Source organism: Loxodonta africana, chromosome 13 (assembly GCF_030014295.1).
Source record: "Loxodonta africana isolate mLoxAfr1 chromosome 13, mLoxAfr1.hap2, whole genome shotgun sequence".
Lineage (NCBI taxonomy): Eukaryota > Metazoa > Chordata > Mammalia > Proboscidea > Elephantidae > Loxodonta > Loxodonta africana.
The window spans coordinates 41,182,595-41,202,361 of NC_087354.1; the positions used below are offsets into that span (position 1 = coordinate 41,182,595).

The 19,767-nt window shown below is 52.0% G+C and overlaps 1 protein-coding gene and 1 long non-coding RNA gene across 8 annotated transcripts in view; one reads left to right on the forward strand and one right to left on the reverse strand.

The window, feature by feature from the left end:
* The window catches only part of CSK (C-terminal Src kinase), a 20,725-nt gene extending 17,158 nt beyond the window's left edge, over nucleotides 1-3,567 (reverse strand). Inside the window, exon 1 of the mRNA XM_003413822.3 lies at nucleotides 3,436-3,567. The gene's annotated coding sequence lies outside the window, so the exon portion shown is untranslated. The remainder of the gene's footprint in view (nucleotides 1-3,435) is intronic.
* Nucleotides 1-13,460, forward strand: part of LOC111751620 (uncharacterized) — a 17,693-nt gene extending 4,233 nt beyond the window's left edge. The window contains exons 2-4 of one of the 7 annotated variants that reach the window (XR_010317400.1): nucleotides 7-100; nucleotides 1,128-1,282; nucleotides 7,305-13,460. This is a non-coding gene — a long non-coding RNA (uncharacterized LOC111751620). Of the gene's footprint in view, nucleotides 1-6; nucleotides 1,436-7,304 lie in introns of all 7 variants that reach the window. The other 6 variants (XR_010317402.1, XR_010317401.1, XR_010317403.1 and 3 more) reach the window with 6 other exon arrangements.
* The last annotated feature ends 6,307 nt before the right edge of the window (nucleotides 13,461-19,767 follow it).

Sequence of the window (19,767 nt, forward strand, 5' to 3'; positions counted from 1 at the left end):
CCACAGACTCTGCAGACCCTCTATGTTCCCTTGAACTCCCCACTGGAAGGCTCTAGAATCCGCCAGCTTTCTTCCCTCCTCTGGCCACTGGGAAAGGGAGGTAAGAGCTGGCATGGCTGCCCTGGGATTGGGGCTCAGGATGCCTGGGTTCCTAGCCTAGGTTTCAGTTTCACCAGGGGGTTAAGTAGGGTTCTACGTCCACTGGGGGAAATACTGGGGTTGCCTAGGAAGTAGCCAAGCTGGGAGGCAGGAGGCAGCGGGCTCTTGGAAAAGAGGCCTAGCCCACTCAGCTGTGAGACCGGATGGGGGAAGGGTGGGGTCAGGCCCCAGAAACTAACCAGCCCCATGTCCTGGGCCGGCCAATCACACTGTGATGGGGAGGGAGAGGCAGGGTGGCCCGGCAGGGCACTGGCCACAGTAGCCTAGAACCTCAGAGCCAGAGGGTTTCAGAGGGCCACAGCTCTGCCCTGCTGTGTGAGCGGTCAGCCAACCTCCACCCTGTGTGGCATGTATAGTTTGTGGTGGTCATTCCTTCAATGATGCCACCTGGGGCTTATTCTTACAAAGGGATACTAGAGGCCAGGGGCTGTGCCAGGCACTTTCTAGTACCTGGTTAATTAGCTCACTCTCCCTCTGAAGCAAATACCACCATCCCTCATACATATAAAAGAATTCCAGCTCAGAGGCCAGTGACTTGCCCAAGGTCTCTCCTCCCTGGACTAAATGGAATGCTGGGCCTGGACACCATGTCTACTTGCCCACTCTCTCCAATACCCCTGGCTGCTTTTGGGACCTGCAGTAACAACTACCTCAACAGCGACAGATGGAAACAACACACAAGCTCAGCAACAGGGTTTGGCTGAAGTTGCTGAGGCAGAACTATCTGGAATATTCTGTAGGTTTTTAGAGGGAAAGTCAGACGGGGGAACAACATGAGAATGTGTCTATGGGAACAGCATTAAATGAAAACTGGTGTTAGGGCATACACCAGAGGAAGGAATAGAGTCAGGAAGAGACTGGCAGGAAACTTCAAAATGCTAGCAGTCACCCCGTCAGGTGAAGAAAGAGGGAATGATTTTTGTTTTCTAAACTTTCTGTAGTGCTATTTTGTCACTTTCTCACTTCAGGATATTAGTCCATGAGTAGTTTTCTTGTAGTGAACCTGCTTCCCTGGGACCTGCCTGCCCTCCCGCTCTGGCCTTGGTGTTTTGGACCTCGACAAATGACGCCTGCCTCTTCTGCAGTGGGACAGCCTCTGGGACGCAGAACAGCCCCCAGACAAGTAAGGAGATGACCAGTGCTCGCTCCCTACCTCCTCTTTCCCAGGCCAAATACTCTGTTCTTCGGGAACTGGGTGTCAAGCCTTCAAAATCCCTCAAAAGATGGAACCCAGAACTGGATCCAGGCCGTCCTTCCAATCAGGACACGCTGACAGGTCAGGCCACCTGGCGACTTTTGGGGCAACCACGTCACTGTGGGATCTCAGGCCTCAGCCCCTGCCGGAGCTAGTTTGGAGAAAGCTAGAACTCTGCCCCTTCCCCAACACTTGCTGTGGGACACTGTGGTGGCTCAGCCTCTCTGGGCCCAGTGCCCTTTGCAATGGTGCTGGAGGACATCTTTCTTGTCCTCAACCCAATGCAGAGACAACAGCAGCCACTTCAGAGCGGGCAGAAGGCACCAAGTTCACCTAGAAAAAACACTTCCCTGCACACATGCTAGCCTAAAGCTAGATTCCTTTCCACAAAGGCCTTGGGTCCCTGGGCCTCATCCTCACAGCCCAGAGTAGGTAAAAAAGCGCCCAACCACATGCAGCCCCAGCCCCAGCCCCTCAGGCTGGATAAAGGAAGTCGAGTAAGCGGAGCCTCACAGGCCCAGGACAGCTGGGGCCTCTCTACTGAGCACATCAGGGCAACAGGAAAAAACTCTAAACCAAGGGCAGGGGTCTTGAGTAGGACAAAACTGTCAGCAGTCCTAAGGAGGCCCAGACACAGCTCAGCATCTTCCAGGGGACACCCCACCTCCCTCTCGGAGCAAGAGGATCAGTCCACACTCCTAACCTCACTCTCGTTGCCTCTGCCTTGTGCCTGCTGCAGATATACCACGGCAGACACTGGAACCCCCAGGGTGTGGGGGGAGCTTGGAACAGACCCTGCAGGTGTCCCTACCCTGACAATGCTCCCATGCCAAGGGTGTAGGGCACTGCCAGTGGTCACAGGGCTCCCACATTCTCCATCCTGGTCCCATTCATATTCTGAACTTGAACAAGCTCCTGTGCCAGCTGGGCTGAGGAGGAAGGGGGAGAGGGAGAGCTGGGTCTGGACTAACCACCAGGCTGCTGCAGTTCAGGGCTAGGGGCTAGAATCCAGGCATTCTCGCCTTGCCACACGGGTGCCCACTTGCATCCCCTGCATCCCACCAGTGGGACCCAGCCTCAGACACCAAGGGGAAATCCCATGGGCAGTGCTGATGGTGCCTGAGCCCAGACCCAGGCAGAACTGGGGCCGGAAGCCCTCTCCCTTCTCTTGGGCCTCTGCCAGGGAGCACATGCTCACCCCACATGGTCCTTCCTGGGCCAGGGTGGGGACCTGCATCCCTGATGCGTGAAGGCATCTGCCTGACTCCCCTCCAACCTCAGCAGCCCAGCTCCACAGAACAGCGGATGAGACGACAGCTGGCCTAACTCTTCAAGAGTCCTGGGGGAGCAACCTCCCCCTTTGAGCCTCAGTTCCCTGGTCTACAAAATGGGCGGGGAACTGAACCCCCAGTTAAGCTCCAAAGATCTGGTGGCTGGACACGCCCCTTCCTGACACCTGGCCTGGGCCCTGCAGAGAATGGGCTGACCAGGCTGTCAGGAGGTAGGGGCATGGTGTCACCTTCATCCAGGAGTGAGGCCTGCCCAGTTTCCCCACCCAAGGGTCAGAGGTCCCTTGGCTTAGACATAGTCATCTGGGAGGCTGAGAGAAACAGGTTCAGTCCCAGGACCTGGGCCTCTGGCAGGGCTCAGGGGAGCTAGCAGGGCCTCAGTGAGGGAAAGGTCAGACCCAGACAGGCCAAGACACTTGCAGGGAGGTCTGGGCAGGGAAGGGGCACTTCCAGAAATGCAGCCCATTCTCCAGGCCCTGGACCACGTCGGCCCTCTCCCTCCAGGCTCCAGCCACCCCTCACTCTTGAGCTTCACACAAGGGGACCTCAGGGTGCCCTGGGGCAAGTCTGCGGGGCTTGCTGAGCAGTGCCTCCTTCGAGTATTCCCCTCCTAATCCGGTTCTGACAGTGACTCCCGGGAGAGTTCGAACTCGGGAAGGAGGGAGTAAGGCAGTGGGGGATGGGAGTGGTCACGACGGCGGTGTAAAGAGAAGCAGGACGTGCGACCTCCCTCCTCCTCCTTCCTCTGGGGGACACAGACGCTGGCCTTCTCCTGGGCTGCAGGGCACTCACCTCTCTCGGGGCACTGAAGTCCGAGCCACCTCGCCGCGGGCGGCATCAGCGGCCTGCGGGACGGTCCATGCGGCCAGAGGGGAGGGAAGGGGCGCAGGGACCCCCGGGGGGTGCGGTGCAAAGAAGTATAGGTGCGGAAAGAGGGGGAGGAGGGACGGCCACACCGAGGCAGGGGGATGGCCGCGCGGCCCGGGGCGGAGAGGGAAGAAAGGCGGGGGAAGGGGGGCGGGAGGGAGTCGGGGGGAGGAAACAATGTAGCCGGCGCGGCCCCAGCAGAGTTCCGCTTCCGAACGCCGCCGCCACGGCTCGGTTTTGGAACGTCGCGCCCGCTGCCGGGGGCCGTCCCGGACACTCGATCGGGGGCCGCGGGGGCTGCCCGCGCGCGCTCCACGCCCCGGAGCCTCCGGCGGCCACAGGCTGGCTAGGCGGGAGGGACGGCTGACCAGGGGACGGCCCCGACGGTGGCGCGGCCGGGAGATCGGCCCGCTCGGACTCCACCCCAGCAGGACCCCAGGGCAGGGCGCGGGGTGGGGCGGGAGCGGGAGGGCGGCGACGGTCTCGGTGGCGGCGCCCAAGCTCGGCTCGCCCAGGGCTCCGCTGGGAGGAAGCTCGCAGGCCTGGCGAGAGGAAGCGCGGCCCGGATCCTCCGCCCGCGGCAGCGCGCCTGCGCGAGGGGGCCTGCCCGGTGCGCGGCGGGGCGTGGGCTGGCGAGGCGGCGCCCCCTATCGGGCGCCGGGGGCACTACGGGGGGTGTGTCTGCGCCCACGCCCTGCCCCCACCTGCCTGTCTGCGTTGGAGGCGCCTAAAGGCCCCTCCCAGAGGGCCGACCACCCGGCCTTGGAACAAGTTCTGAGCCTTCTCCGGGCCTAGCTCCACCAGCGTAGAAGCGGTGGAGGCTGGGCCTGGATCCTTCTGGAGTCAGCCCGCGCAGAGTGGGCCTCATTCGCAGCAGCAAGCATTCATTCACACGTTCACGAACGCCTCCTGGCGCCAACAACCTGCCAGGCCATTTTCAGGGGTCTAGTAAGACCCTTCACTGCTGTCAAGGATGGAGAGACTGACAGGCCAAAAGACAATAGCAAAGAACTAATTGATACAAGTGGGGAGGTGATGTACAAGGTCCACAGGAAGCAGACAAGAAGGGAGGGCTAATGGGGGACTTCACTGAGCCTAGGACGCCAGGCAGAGAGAACGGTGTGGACAAAGGCAGGGAGAGGTGGGAGAGTGGTGGCTTCTGGGAAATATAAATAGCTCCGTATGGCTGCAGCTTGCAGTGTGGGTTAAAGGCGGTAGTGGGAGACTAGGTCTTGGGGCAGCAGGGGCAAGAGAGATTACAGAGAGTCTTGTGGGACTTTCTGAGACTTTATTTTCAGCCTGGAGCAATGAGGAAGTTGTTAGTAGCTGTGTGACCTTAGGCAAGCTGCTTAAAGTCTCTGTGATTTCAGTTTCCCCGTTTCATCAAATGGGGAAAATAATAGCAGCAACTTCTTAGGGCTTTCTGGGGGAGGAAATGAGTTAATGCGTTTCAAGTGCTTAGTGTGCAGTTGCTGGAACATGGTGAGCCTTCAGTTAAGTGTTGGCTGTTATTATATATCACTGTTAATGAGAAGCAGGCAGGTGATCTGCTCAGAGCCACAGACCAGACAGCTTGTGCTGGGGTGAGAGGTGGGAGGAGGGGAGGCGCAGCGATGGGGACACCAGAGATGCTAGTGTAGGTAGGAGGAGTCAGGGCACCCCTAGGGACTGGGCCATAAAGAAAGGGTCAGGCTTGGGTTGGCAGAGAAGAGGGGGCATTCCTGGGAGTAGGGGGAAGCGGTGAAGCTTGCTGGCAAATTCTTGGAATCTGAAATAAGTATGAAGGGGCAGAGGGAGTGTGAGGGACAGTAAAAGGTCCTTTGGGACAGAGAAATGGGGAGAACAGTATCTGCAGATTGCGAAGAGTCTTGAATGCCTGGAGTAGGAACGGTGTGTGCCCCTCAGATACACTACGGGTTGTCCCCTCTGACCCACTGCATCCTGGGGCCAGCATCTCAGCAACGGGCCGCCTCTGTGGGGAGGAAAGCAGTAGAAACACCTTTGTGCTTTGAGGATACATCCAGTTAGTCTGGCATAGTTGTGGTGTAATGGAAAAAAGTATGAGTTTTGGGTTCAAATCTCAGGATTAAATCTTGGCTCAGCCACCTACTAGCTGTGTGACCTTGGACTAGTTACCTAAGGTCTCTGAGCTCGGTTTCCTCTTCTGTCAGACCAGGCTTAAAGTGTACCTCTCTCACATACCTCTCTTTGGAGAGATGGTGCAGATTCAGCAAGATAAAGGCCTGGGGATGGGAGGGTGGAGAGAGAGCTTAGCAGGTTGGTTTCCCTTTCTTTCCTTTGAGGTTGAGGTCTAGACGGAATGACAATGGGGGGCTGGTTGGGGTGGGTGGAGTTTCTCTCAGCCATGGACAGGAAAGCTCTTCTGCGGCTCTGCAAAAGTTTCTAGAAGGGAGAATTGAGATCTCCTTCCCCTCCTCTGGTTTAGCTACCAGGATGGGAAAGAAAGGACTGTTGGGATTTGTGGAAAATGCCCTGTTCCACACGGGCTTTGTCACTCACCCATCTCCATCCCCTGGCCCCAAACACACTTGACTCTTTTCCTTGCATGTGCTGTGGCCAAGAGTGTGGACTTTGGAGTCAAATAGACCTGCATTTGAATCCTGGCTCCAACTCTCCACAGCAGTGTGAACTAAAAATTTTAACCTCTCTGAACTCCAGGCATGGGGATAAAACCAGGAGCAAATCAGTCATGGCCTCGTCCCGCAGAGCTCCCTTTCTTTTAGTGGGAGACTCAGACAATTAGCCTCCAACCTCGTTTCTCATCATTTATTCATTCAACAAAAATTTATTGAGCACCTACTAAGTGCTGGAACCCTGGTGGTACAGTGGTTAAGAGCTCAGCTGCTAATCAAAAGGTCGGCAGTTCGAATCCACCAACTGCTCCTTAGAAACCGTATTGGGCAGTTCTCCTGTGTCCTATAGGGTCACTCTGAGTCAGATTCAACTCTGGAACAACAGGTTTACCAAGTGCTAGGCACTGTCCCAGATGCTGGAGATGGAGTGAACAAGACTACCATGGTTCCTACCCTAGGGAATAAATAAACAGGGTCATTTGGCCCTGTAGTATGAAGGAAGTGAGCATGTGAGGGACTATGGAGAGGTGAGGCTTTGAGCTCTGCTTTCAGACCAGGAAAGGATTGAGCCAGCCTTTTTTTGGGGGGGTGAGTGAAGGAGGGCGCTTCAGGCATAGGCAACCCAAACCCATTGTCATCGAGTTGATTCCAACTCATAGTGACCCTATGGGGTAGAGTAGAACTGTCCCATAAGGTTTCCTAGGCTGTGATCCTTATGGAAGCAAACTGACACATCTTTCTCCCTTGGAGTGGCTAGTGGGTTAGATCTGCTGACCTTTCGGTTGGCAGCTGAGCAGACACTTAACCACTGTGCCACCGGGGCTCCTGGCAAAGGTTAAAGACCTGAGCTAGGAAAGGGCCCTGGGGCTTGAAGGACAGCCAGAGGGTGGCCTCAGATAGCAGGGGAGGATGGAAGAGAGGAAGTAAGGAAGCCGACAGGGGCCAGATCCAGAGCCTGCACTCCAGAGATTTTTTTAGGTGAGTTTGGGTTTGATTACGTGAGCAGTGCAAGAAGCTGTTGAAGGACTTTAAGCAGGGGGGTGACATAATCTGAAGCATTTTTTTTTTTAATTTGCATTATTTCTTAGAGATTAGATCAAATTAAAACAAAATTATTTTATTATTTTTCTTGTTGAAAATAAATTTTTTTTTTTTTTTTGAAAATACACACGGTAAAAATATACCAATTCTACTTACCAGGAAGAAAAATGAAGTCTTGATATATGCTGCAATATGGATGGAGCTGGAAGACATTATGCTGAGTGAAATAAGTCAATCACAAATGACAAATATTCTATGGCCTCACTTACACAAAAAGACAAGAAAACGCAAATGTATAGAGAACAAAGTTTATTAGTGGTTACCATGGGCAGAAGGGAGGTGAAATGGGGGTCAATAGTGATGAAAAAATCACGTTGATTAAGGGTAGGGGTGCAGAGCTGACTATTATAATTGTTGTCATTAAGTTGTACACCTATAAAAAGCTGAATTGGCAAAATTTGTGTGATAGATTTATTTACAACGATGACCCAAAAATAAATAAATAAATACATAAATAAGAGTAGCTGCTGAGGCTGCTTAAGTACAACCAAAAACCTCATGGGATTTGCTTCCTTGGTTTGAAGGTTTAGTGTCACGGTTTCATGGGATATCCCAGTTAATTGGCCTAATGTGTTTAGTGCTTCTGTTCTACCTCCTAGTTTGTTGCATGGTGCCATAGGGTCTTAAAAGCTTGCAGATGGCCATCCAAGGCACAACAATTGGTTTCTATTCACCTGGAACAGCAGAGGAAAAAGGGAGTCAGGAATAGAAGGAGGATATGGAATGTGTGGCTATTTGCCTCCATGAACAACTGCCTTCTTTGCCATGAGACCAGAAGAACTAGATGGTGCCCAGCTACCATTAGTGCACATTTTGATCAAAGATTCCACAGAAGAATCCTGATCAAAAGGGGGAAAATATAGAACAGAATTTCAAAGTCTCATGGACTCCAGACTTCCTGGAGCCATGAAGGTTGGATGAACCCCTGAAACTACTGCCCTGAGATAATCTTCAAACTTTAAACCGAAAATATTCCCTGAAGTCTTCTTAAAGCCAAACAATAACCCAAACCAAACCTGCTGTTGTCAAGTCGATTCCGACTCATAACGACCCTATAGGACAGAATAGAACTGCCCCATAGAGTACCCAAGGCTGAAATCTTTACGAATTTCTCCTATAGAGTAGCTGGTGAGTTTGAACTGCTGACCTTTCGTTTAGCAGGTGAGCGCTTTAACCACTATGCCTCCAGGGCTCCTAAAAACAGTAGTTTACCTTAACTAGTAAAGAATGTCTGCCTTGGCATTATGCTCTTTTAAGAACTATCTGTATGGGATCAAACTGACAAGAGTAACTAAAAGATCAGATAGGAACCTTAGGGGCAGTGAGTTTATGTTAATGAGGGAGGAACAACTAAGAAAAGGAGTGAGAGAATGGTTGTACAACTCGGAGAACGTAATCGATGTCACTGAATTGTATATGTAGAAACTGTTGACTTGGTGTATGGTTTGCTGTGTATATTGTCCACAACAACAGCAGCCATAAAAATTCCTAAATATCCCCTACTCCCGTTACTGTTCCTGATGAAAGCTTGCTAATGTTATAAAAAATAATCACAAAGGACTTCTGGAGTGTAATCCAGTTTTCTGACCCTAAATTACCCACATCTCTAAAGTGAGAATAATTGTAGCACCTCTTTTATAGTAATATTCATGAGAATTAAAAAAAAAAAAAAAAGAGCTATCCTATATGGAATCGAATTGATAACAGCAACTCGAGAGATTAGGTAGGAACCTTAGGGGCCAGTGAGCTTATGTTAATGGGGGAGGAGGGACTCAGAAAAAAGAGGGTGAAAATGGTAGCACAACTCGAAGAATATAATCGATGTCATTAAATGGTACATGTGGAAACTTTTGACTTGGTGTGTGTTTTGCTGTGTATATTCTCAACAATAACAAAATAAGTAAAATTTAAAAAAATACACCAATTTAACAATTTCTATATGTGCAGTTCAGTGACATTGATTTAATTCTTCAAGTTGTGAAACCATTCTTGCCCTCCTTTTCTGAATTATTCCTCCTCTGTTAAAAGAAACTCACTGCCCCCTAAGCTTCCTATCTAACCTCTCAAGAGACAGTTGATCCCATGCAGATAGTTCTTCGAAAGAGCAGTGTGCAGTGGTTAAGTGCCTGGCTGCTAACCAAAAGGTTGGTGCTTTGAACCCCTAGCTGCTTTGTGGGAGAAAGATGTGGTAGTCTGCTTACAGCAGTGGGTTTGGGTCTTTTTGATTATTGTTTGGTTTAAAGAAGACTTCGGGGGATATTTTTGGTTTAAGGTTTAAAAATTATCTCAGGCCAATAGTTTTGGGGGTATTATGGATTGAATTGTGTCCCCCCAAAATGTGTGCCGACTAGGCCGTGATTCCCCGTATTGTGTGGTTATCCTCCATTTTGTAATCTGATGTAATTACCCTATGTGTTGTAAATTCTGTGATGTTAACCTCAAGGATGTTAATGAGGCAGGATTAGAGGCAGTTATGTTAATGAGGCAGGACACAATCTACAGGATTAGGTTGTATTTTGAGTCAAACTCTTTTGAGATATAAAAAAGGGAACAGAGAGGAGAGGAACCTCATAACACCAAGAAAGAAAAGACAGGAGTAGAACGTGTCCTTTGGACCTGGGGTCCCTGTGCTGAGAAGATCCTAGACCAGGGGAAGATTGATGACAAGGACCTTCCCCCAGAGCCAACAGAGAGAGAAGTCCTTTCCCTGGGTCTGGCATCCCAAATGCAGACTTCTAGCCTCCTAAACTATGAGAGAATAAACTTCTGTTTGTTAAAGCCATCCACTTGTGATATTTCTGTTACAGGAGCACTAGATAACTAAGACGGGGGTTCATCCAGCTTCAGCGGCTCCAGAAAGTCAGGATTCCGTGAAAATTTGAAATTCCGTTCTGCATTTTCTCCCCTTTGGATCAGGATTCTTCTATAGAATCTTTGATCAAAACACTGAATCATGTTTGTCAAAGGTCTCTCTGGTTGTTGTTGGGGGCAGATGGGGCGAGAGTGACACCAAGAGAGCAGTGAGGAAGCTGGTGCCATTGTCCAGGCCAATGATGATGGGTGTGTGCTCTGGTGGAAGCGGTGCAGACAGAGGAAAGTGGATGGATGTTGGAGAGTCAAGTGACAGCTCTTGGTGATGGGCGGTGTGTGGGGAGTGAGGCCACAGGAGAAATCAGGCTGCCCCCTTACCTGGACAAGGGTGGTGCCCTTCACTGAGATAGGGAGGACCTCTGTACAGAGGCAGACTTGGGGTGGCATCCAAGAGCTTGATTTTGGACCAACTGCGTATGAGATACCTATTAGATGTGGAAAGGTGAAGTCAGCATTTGGAACCTCGTTTTATAGACACCCACTAAGTATTCAAGGCTCAGAACACAAGAAGAATTTTCCTCTAGTCCCACCACCAGGACTTGGGTCCCGGTCTGAGGACCTCCAAAGCATGAAGTACTGAGTAGCCTCCCTACCCCACTTTAGGAAAAGAAATCATCAGAAGAGGGTCTTATGGGTCTTAGGATTTTGGAGGAGGTTTTTTTTAAGAGGAGCCCTCTTGGAGCCAGGGAAGCTCAGCACTAGCTTCCCCAGGCTGGGATGCTCGCCCCTGGCCTGTTGGGGGCTGGGGGCATAAGAGTGAGGAGAGGCTGAGACTTGCTGGGTGTGGGCAATGGAGCATTTTGACCACACAGGCCAGCTGGGCTAGCTCTATGCAAAGTTGGGTTGGTTGCCGGGGGAGGTGGGGGGGCAGTTCAGAGCTTAAGCACTTCTATGGCTGGACTGGGTTCCCCAGTCCCTGGGGAAACGGAGGGCCTGCTCTCCCTTCCCAGCTTCCTCCCCTCCCCCCAACCTCTCTGCTCTGAGATGACAGTTTAGAGAAGCTGGTGTGAAATAGCTTGAAACTCAGGCCGGTTGGGCCGTCCCTCAGGGCAGAAAACAGGAAGCCAAGATTAAAGGCAGATTTTCAGCAAAGCCCCCTTCCACTTCCTGTAGAGCAGGTGCTGGGGCTGAGCTCGGGAGCTCTGAGCTCAGAGCTCGCTGCAAGCAGAGGGGTGGGCCAGCTCTGCTCTGTCAGCACATCTGTCTGAGTGGGACACAGAAGTGGCACCCGCAGCAGGCAGCAGTGGCCCTCAGCTCTGGGAGCTGTTCTTTGGCCCTGTCATCACCACTCCCACCAGGGAGCTTCTGCCCAGGCCCCTGGGAAATGAGTCTCTTCCAAAAAGAGGCAGTGGAAGGTGGAAGAAGAGGCCACTGGGAAAGAGGCCCAGTGGGGGCACAGACAGGAACCCTGGGGGCAGCCTGGAGGGAGCAGGACAAGCGGATGGGGACCAAGTGGGGTCAGCCAGGCCTGGTGTGACTCTTACTTCCCTGCCGTGGAGTCTCACTGACCTGTGAGGGTGGGTGGAGAGGTGAAAGTGGTGAAAAGTGTGGCTTAAGGGAAGGGTGGCCAGGGGGACTAGACCAGTGCTGGAAGCTGAGGATCCCTGGAGAAGGGCAGGAGGCAGGGGAAATCGAATGCCCACAGTGGCCCCTGCTGTCTTAATGCCAGGTGTCGGCTGCTGGCTGGATGGCTGAGCTGACACCGCAGCTGTTGAAAGCCCAGGGGAACTAGGGGCTAGGACCTCTTCCCCTTCCTGACCCACAGGACAGCAGGCCCCCAGGACCCCATCAAGTCTGGAAGCTGAATCAGCCTCATGCAGAGGCAAACCTCTCCTCCCAGATAACACCTCTTCCTCTGCTTAAGGAGCCTGAACCCCTACCCGTAGAAAGCTGTCCTTGGGAGAAAGCATTGCCCTCCTGAATCCAGGGGGGCATCACATATGGAAACCCACACCCTGTCCCCTCGAGCCAGATTGATTTATCGTGAGGATGAGGCGTTGGCCTGGGAGAGCCAGGCCTAGGGCTTGCTTCTGACTTTGGGCAAGTGCTCCAGCTCTGGCCTCTATTTCCTCCCCTGTGAACAGAGGGTTGCATTTCATGATTTGCAGCTCTGAGTCCTTTGTACACGAGTGGAGGGCCCTGGGCAGCTGCATGGGGGTGGGAGGCTGCCAACTGCCTCCAGCTTCTGTCCCCTTCATATCCTCACTATTCTGAGCCCCTGCTATAGACAGGCAGCCCTTGATCTAGCTCAGTTGGGACCAGGGAGCTACCATTTACTAAGTACCTACTATGTGCCAGGTACTTTATTATTATTACTAATGATATTTCCAGTTGCCTTCTATTCCATTCTGATTCATGGTGACCCCACGTGTGTCAGAGTAGAACTGTGCTCCACAGAGTTTTCAATGGGTGATTTTCCAGAAACAGATCACCAGGCCTTTCTTGTGAGGCACCTCTGGGTGGGTTCAAACCACCAACCTAGTAGCTGAGTGCTTAACTGTGCCAGCAGGGACTCCTTCTAATGATAATAGCTAATATTTTTGACCATTTACTATGCTTGTGCACTTTTCTTGTCAGATTAGGGTCAGTTCTCTCCACTGCACCATTTTGCTCCAAGGGAATTTCCTAGAAAATTAGTCTTTGTCTTTGTTACGATGGTGGTAGAAATCCTAGTAGTTGGTGGTTTGGTGGCCTTGTGGCTTTAGCAGTGTTAGCGGTGGCGGTGACCCAATAGAGAAGCCATTGAGACTGGAGGACCTCACCCCTGCGGCCTGAGGCAGCTTGCACCTGGGGCCTCCCCTACCCAGCACTGGTGGTTAACTGGCTGATCCCCTGACCTCAAAGGTCATGGGCCTGGGCTCCCTGATTTGGTATCTTCCTCAAATGGGCAGATCCAGAGCCACGCCCATGACACAAATTGTTTGGGGTGCCAGGCATCCCTGCAAACTCTCTCAGTGCTTCCCCCATGCACATATTTCTCTCCTCGGGGTCCCTGTCTTCCTGGAAGATTCTGGATGTTAAACAAGATGGTAAGAGTTACCAGGAGGGAGGAGCAGATGCAATGTGAATGAGGAGCAGAGCAGCCCTCCTCCTAAGTGTAAGCAGTCAGACCCTGCGGGAGGCAGACAGAAGCCACAGCAGGAGCAGGGGCCCTGCGGACAGCAGGGGTTGAGCCCAGGGAGAAGGGGAAGCAGGCCAGGATGAAGCAGGCCATGGGGAGCAGAGCCCTGTGAGCAAAAAGAGGCTAGAGCTTGTAGGGCCTCCTGGGGCCCTTGGGAGTCTTTGGAGTCCATCTTCAGGGCCAAGGAACCCCAAGAGTGAAGGATTTTACCAGTCTTGGCTGCTCAGATTTGCATTTTAAAACTATCGACGATCCTGCTTCTGGGTGGAGAATTGACTGGCTTTTTGTCCTCCAGGAAGGTTGCGGTGGCCTCCCTCTCTTACCCAGAGGCTGGAGTGCCTCCCTCTGCCACGCTCCCTCGATGCCCACACCCCCACACACTGCGACTTTTCCTCTCCCGCTGCTGGAGGCTGAAGCCTGGTGTTCCAATGTGGGTTGAATGAATGAGTGACATGAATATCAATAAAAAATAGGCAACACTTCTATTCGAATTGCCCAAAGGTAGAAACAACCTAAATGCCCATCAACGGATGCATGGATAAAAATATGCGACATATACACGCAATGGAATATCACTCAGCCATAAAGAGAAATGAAGCCCTGATGCATGCTACAACATGGAGGAGCCCTGAAAACACTATGCTGAGGGAAGTAAGTTGATCACAAAAGGACAAATAGTATATGAGCTCACTCATATGAAATAGCCAGAATAGGCAAATGTATAGAGAACAAAGTTGATGAGTTGTTTCTAGGAGTGGGAGGGATGCGAAGGGGGAGTCACTGTACAGGGAGCGCTGAGTTTCTATTTATGGTGATGAAAATTTGGTGGCGGGTATTGGCGATGGTTGTACAACGTGACTAATGTGACTGATGTTACAAACTGTTCACGTGACAAATGTTAAATTGGCAAATGTGTTATCTATATTTTTTACAACAATTAAAAAAAAGAAGGCAACACTGGGCTTAGGTCCCCAGGTGGCACAAACGGTTTATGTTGGACTACTAACCGAAAGGTTGGCGGTTTGAACCCACCCAGTGTGCCGTGAAAGAAAGGCCTGGCAATCCGTTTCCTTAAAGATTACCGCCAAGAAATCCCTATGGAGCAGTTCTACTCTGTAACAAGTGGGGTCGCCGTGAGTCGAAATTGACTCGATGGCAATGGGTTAATATAGGGCTTACAATATGCCAGACACTGTTCTAAGCACTTTTTATGTCTTAAGTGTCACTTAGTCCTCACAATATATTCATGAGGGAGATAGTATTATCAGGATCTCCATTTCACCAGTAAGGAAACTGGCCTGTGTCACCAGGTCCAGGGCAAGGGGGGAAGGATGAGGATGCCACCAGCCTCATTCTCACCCAAATTGTTTTAACAGCTTTGGAGTTGGAGTCCTGGCCTTACCCTGCCCAGCTGCACGCCCTTAGGCAGAAGTCCCTCAATGTTTTTGAGCCTCAATTTCCTCATCTTTAAAACGGGAATGAGAGGACCTACTTCAAAGGGTTCTTGCGATGCTCGACAGAGGTGAGGTCAAGTCAGCGGCTCAGCGCGGTGCTTTGGCACAAGGCAAACTTTTCACTTACTGGCAGTTAGAGCAGTATTTTTTCTCCAACACCTGAGACAGGCTTTGCAGTTCCAGTTCACACACTCCCCTGCCGTCCTCTAAGCGTTCAGCGAGCTCCCCCAGGGTAGGGTCAGGGCTTTTGTCTGATTCTGAGCTTACAGTTTAACAATGACTAAGGAATTGAAAACTCTCATTCATCTGTTCACCAAATATAGAGGTGTTTACTACACAGCTCTTGGCTTCACAGACTCGGATTGCAACTGGAGCCGCTGGGGTTGGGCAGGGCCAGAGCTACCACCACCTCTCTGTCAGTTTGTCATTCTGTAGTAGCTTTCGTGTTGCTGTGATGCCGAAAGCTATGCCACTGGGATTCCAGATACTAGCAGGGTCAGCCGTGGTGGGCAGGTTTTGGTGGAGCTTCCAGATGGAGACAGACTAGAAAGAAAGGCCTAGCAATCTACTTCTGAAAATTAGCCGGTCAAGACCCCATGGATCACAACAGAATACTGTCCAACATAGTGCTGGAAGATGAGCCCCCTAGGTTGGAAGGCACTCAAGATACACAGTGGCCACAACAATGGACTCGAGCGTGGGAATGATGGTGAAGATGGCGCAGGACTGGGCAATGTTTTGTTCTGTTTTACATGGGATCACCATGAGTGGGAGCTGACTTGACAGTATCCAACAACAACGAAGCTACCCTGGCTCTCACCTGGGGTCCTGGGGTCACAAAGCACCTTATAGATTGACACTTCTCCCTCAACACTGCCCAGGGACCTTCATCTTCCAGATGTCATCATTGAGTTGGACCAATCTTGTCCTTCCAGGCTTTAACCCCTCAGCTTCTCCTCCCCTCCCCCGCCCCAGGCTCTGCCTTGCTGAGTTGAAGCCCCAGTCCTTGCTATTCTGGCTTCTTCATGGGGTCTTTTGGGGAAAAGCAATAAAAGGGGATTTGGGGGAAGAAAGGCCTGGGGATCTACTTCTGAAAATCAGCCATTGAAAACCCTATGGAGCACTGTTCTATGCTGATGCACATGGGGTCTCCATGAGTCAGAGTTGACTCAATGGCAACTGGTAGGGGTCAGGAAGTGACATTTGAGTTGATTACATTTTCTCAGGCAGGGAAGGGAGATAAGTATTATACACTAAGGGACCAGATTAAGCAAAGCCAGAGAAGCATGATATTTTACGTCAGAACCTCCTAATTTTCCCCAAATATGCATTCTCTTCTTCACAATCAAAACCCACAGTTTTTAGGTGGGCACATGGCAGACTAGAATAAACACTACGTTTCAAAAAACAAAACAAAACAAAACCAAAAAAGGACTGCAGGGTTCTCTGTGGTGCACAGGCTGGAAGCCTGACTCAGGGGTTGAAGGCGAGTGAGAAGAAGGAGCTGGAAGGTTTCCCCGTTCGGGCTGTGGAAGGAGAGTAACTGGGAGCTGAGGATCTTCATACCAAGCAAATCACATGCAAATCTTCCCGCCCAGGTGTTGTACCTGTGACTAACCTGTGTGTCAACACCTGTCCCTGCAGAGATCACATGAGCCTTCAAAAGATCCCCGTGTCTGGTTGTGAGTGAGGTGGAGTTGACTAGGGAGGAGAATCCTTCCTGAGCTGAAGGAGGTTCTGGAAGCCACCCCTGAGTCAGGGATGAGGCCTGGAAGGCTCTCCTTCAGTGGCTCCAGGCGACTGGAGGGAAACGCTCCTTCTCTTTGGCTGTTAAGCCCCTCAGCATTTAGTTCTGGAGAGTGGGTGGCTGGGTGGGGTGAGCTCTCTGAGGACCCATACTAGCTCATTTTCCTGTTTCCTCGGGTGCAGCACAGAACCTGTAGCAGTAAACATTTGTTGAATGAATAAGTGAGTGACTGAATTCTCCTTGGGGTTTCCAGCCAGTTTTGTCACTGTCATCCCACAGGTCTCAGGCCTCCCATTCCAAGAAGGTTCTTGCCTGTATCTCTATTGTCCTTTCTCCTCACCCATCTCCTCAGACCTCCAGGCTTAGCCTCCAGGTCCCGAGAAGCGCCCTCCAGACATAGAGGTAGCCCCCTGGAGGTCCAGGTCACCTCTACTCCAAGCCAGGGCCAGTTCTGGCTGGACAGCTGGAACTTTTGACCCCTAAAGACTTTCCACCCCACCCCTGGGGACCTGCTTTGGTTTCTGCAGCTTGTGGTCTTCAGCTCCTTCATCCCCCAGCTGCTGCCTACCCTGTGGCCATTCAGAAGTGACCTGGGCAGCCTCAGATGGAACCCAGGCCTGCTGGAGTCTGGGAGCTAGGAACTGCCTTCCTGCCTGAGTCCTAGGTGCTTGATGCCGACAGAGACCCAGTGTTTGCTGAGTGACTAAAAGAGTGATCTTGGGGTAACAGGATCACAAGCCTGTACTCAGGAGGAGCCAGTTGCTTCCTTGAGCATGTGGTGCAGAGGGAAATGAGGCTTCAAGTCCGGGAGGGCAAGGCTGTGTGATGTAGAGGAGCAGTGCCGCAAACACAGAGGAAGACCGACCGACTGAGGGGCCAAGGCAGCATCCTGTTCAAACCAGGGCTTCAAACAGGTTTGTTCCGGTTTGAACCCCCGCTGAGAATTTGCATTTCTAACAAATTCCCAGGTGATGCTAATACTGCTGGCTAGGGACCACTGGTAGTGTGTCTCAAAATTCATTGTACATAAGAATCATCTGGGGACCTTGTTAAAACATAGATTGTGATTCAGTATATCTGGGGTGGAAAGGCAAATTCTCAGCCCAGGTTCCAGCTGGAGTGAACTGGTTCGAAGGCGTGGTTCAAAGGCACTAGGGGTCTGATTTTAGCTGTCCTCTTGTGCCTGTCTTCCTTGGGCGCCTGCCCTTTTCTCAGCTTGGCTCTCCGTTTTCTGTCGATTTGTGAACAGTAAATCTATTTTTGCTGAAGTTAGCCAGAGGTGGCTTTCTTTTGTTTCTGACTTAAACCCTGACTGGTGCCCCTTGGCCCCACCCATGGGGGTGGGAGCGTGAGGTAAGGTCCTGCGTGGAAAGTGCCAGATTGTAGCAGCTATTAAACAAAAGCTATTGTTTTCCCCTCGAACTCCCCTTGATTACTTGCCGTCTGCCCTCTTTTAGAATTGAGTGGCGCTGGTCTGTTGGTTAGAAGCCCTGGTGGTGCGGAGGTTAAAGTACTTGGCTGCTAACCTAACCCTCCAGCCGCTCCATGGAAGAATAAAAAAAATACAGCCTTGGACACCCTACTATATGCACTTTCGCTCTGTCTTACAGGGTCGCTATGAATCGGAATCAGCTGCAAAGGGTTTCGTTTTGGTTTTGAAGGGGCAACAGCGCCTCCTGGCGCCCAGAACTCAGACTCCAAGGGGAAGGGGAAGCCGTGGATTTGGCGGCAGGGCAGTCACAGGGCGCTGGCAGGCAGCCCATGCCACGCCCCGAGAACAGGCGCTTGTCTTCTCTGACAAAGGTTGGCTGGCTGGAACCCGGAGAGAACCCTGTCCTGGACTCAGCCAGAGCTGACCCTCCCCGACTGGGAGCTGTGCAGGGCTAGTGCAGGACAGGGGTGGGAAGGGCTCTGCCAGCTCTGGGGTCCAAGGCAGCTGGAAGGGGAGAAGATAGGGCCACTTCCGGAAAGCGTGGACGGGTTGGTCATCCTTTCACGGCCCCCATCTGGTTCTGGAAAGACTTTTCCAGATGTGGTGTGGGTGTGTGGGAGCAGGCAGCCGGATCAGCACCTGGCTGCCAGGACTGCCTTCTTCCATGGCAGCTGCTCCCTGATTCCAAGGCCTCTACCACACTGGCCCCAGCATTGCTGGTACCCAGAGGAGTTTTCTGGATAAGAAAGGCAAGGTGAGGACTGGAAGGAAGCACACTTCGTTGAACACCTTCTGTGTGCTGGGTGTTTGTACATTTGATCACATTTGACCCTTATCCTTCAAAGAAAACAGTAGAGTTTAGATCTTATCTCTATGGCAAGGGAGGCCCACAGAAGGTGATTTGCCCCAAGTCTCTAGCAGAACCACCCCCAAAGCCCGGGCTTTTTTTCCTGCCCTGTGAGAGGACCCCACATCACAGCTGCAGAGGCACCAGGCACCAGATCCCGGGTACTAGGTTTGACTGGCAGTGAAGGGGCTGCCAGTGCAGGGAGATGTTTATACCCAGCCTGCCAGTCCTTTACCCAGGCATGCAGGTACCCTTGGTGCAGGACACTCTCCTGTTGGAAGCAGTAAGAGCAGGAGGGTCTGGGTGCAATGACCCTGGCCCCTGAGGTGGAGGCAGAGGGTGGGGCCCTGGGCTAGGAAGGAGACATATCAGGGGGCAGGCTGGGATCAAACTTGTGGCTTCACAGTGTGCCTCAAGACTTCTCAGCAGGTCCTGGCTTGGGCCGGGCTCTTTGAGGGGTGGGATAGGGGCATTGGTTCCAGGCTGGGCGTCATGCATTGATGAAGGGAATTCTGCATGAACTGCAAGAGCCACCAGTAAGGCTGAGGTCAAACCCCAACTTGGCAAATGGCTATCTGTGTCATCCTGGGCAGGTGACCTCACCTCTGCACCTTGGAGTCCTCATCTGCCCAGTAGGGGCGAGCTCACTTCCCTCACAGGGTGCTGTGATGGCTAAGTGAAGGAAAAGCACCAGGAGGGACCTGGCATAGAGCAAGTGCTCAGAAAACTTTGGTTGATTCTCAGGCAGACTCAAGGGGGCAGTTGGACTCCAGACATATTTGAGAAGCTGGAAATTAATTCTTTTGAATCCAAATTCCCTGAGAAGAGGTAGGTGGGGGTGTAGATCCTTGTAGAACTGGCCATTTCCACCTCTGTGCCTGTCAGTGCATCTGTAACCCTTGCTTGTCCACCTGTCACTCTAGGAAAGCAGTCCCAGAAGGTCAGGAACAGGCTGCCCCATCAGTGTGCTGGTGCCCCAGCACAGAAAAGATGATGGGTCAGCCTTGGGGGTAGGGAGTCCCCATCCCTGGAAGTTTGAGAACAGAAGTTGAATTACTGGCAGGGAGTTCTACTTCAGGTGAGTCTATGA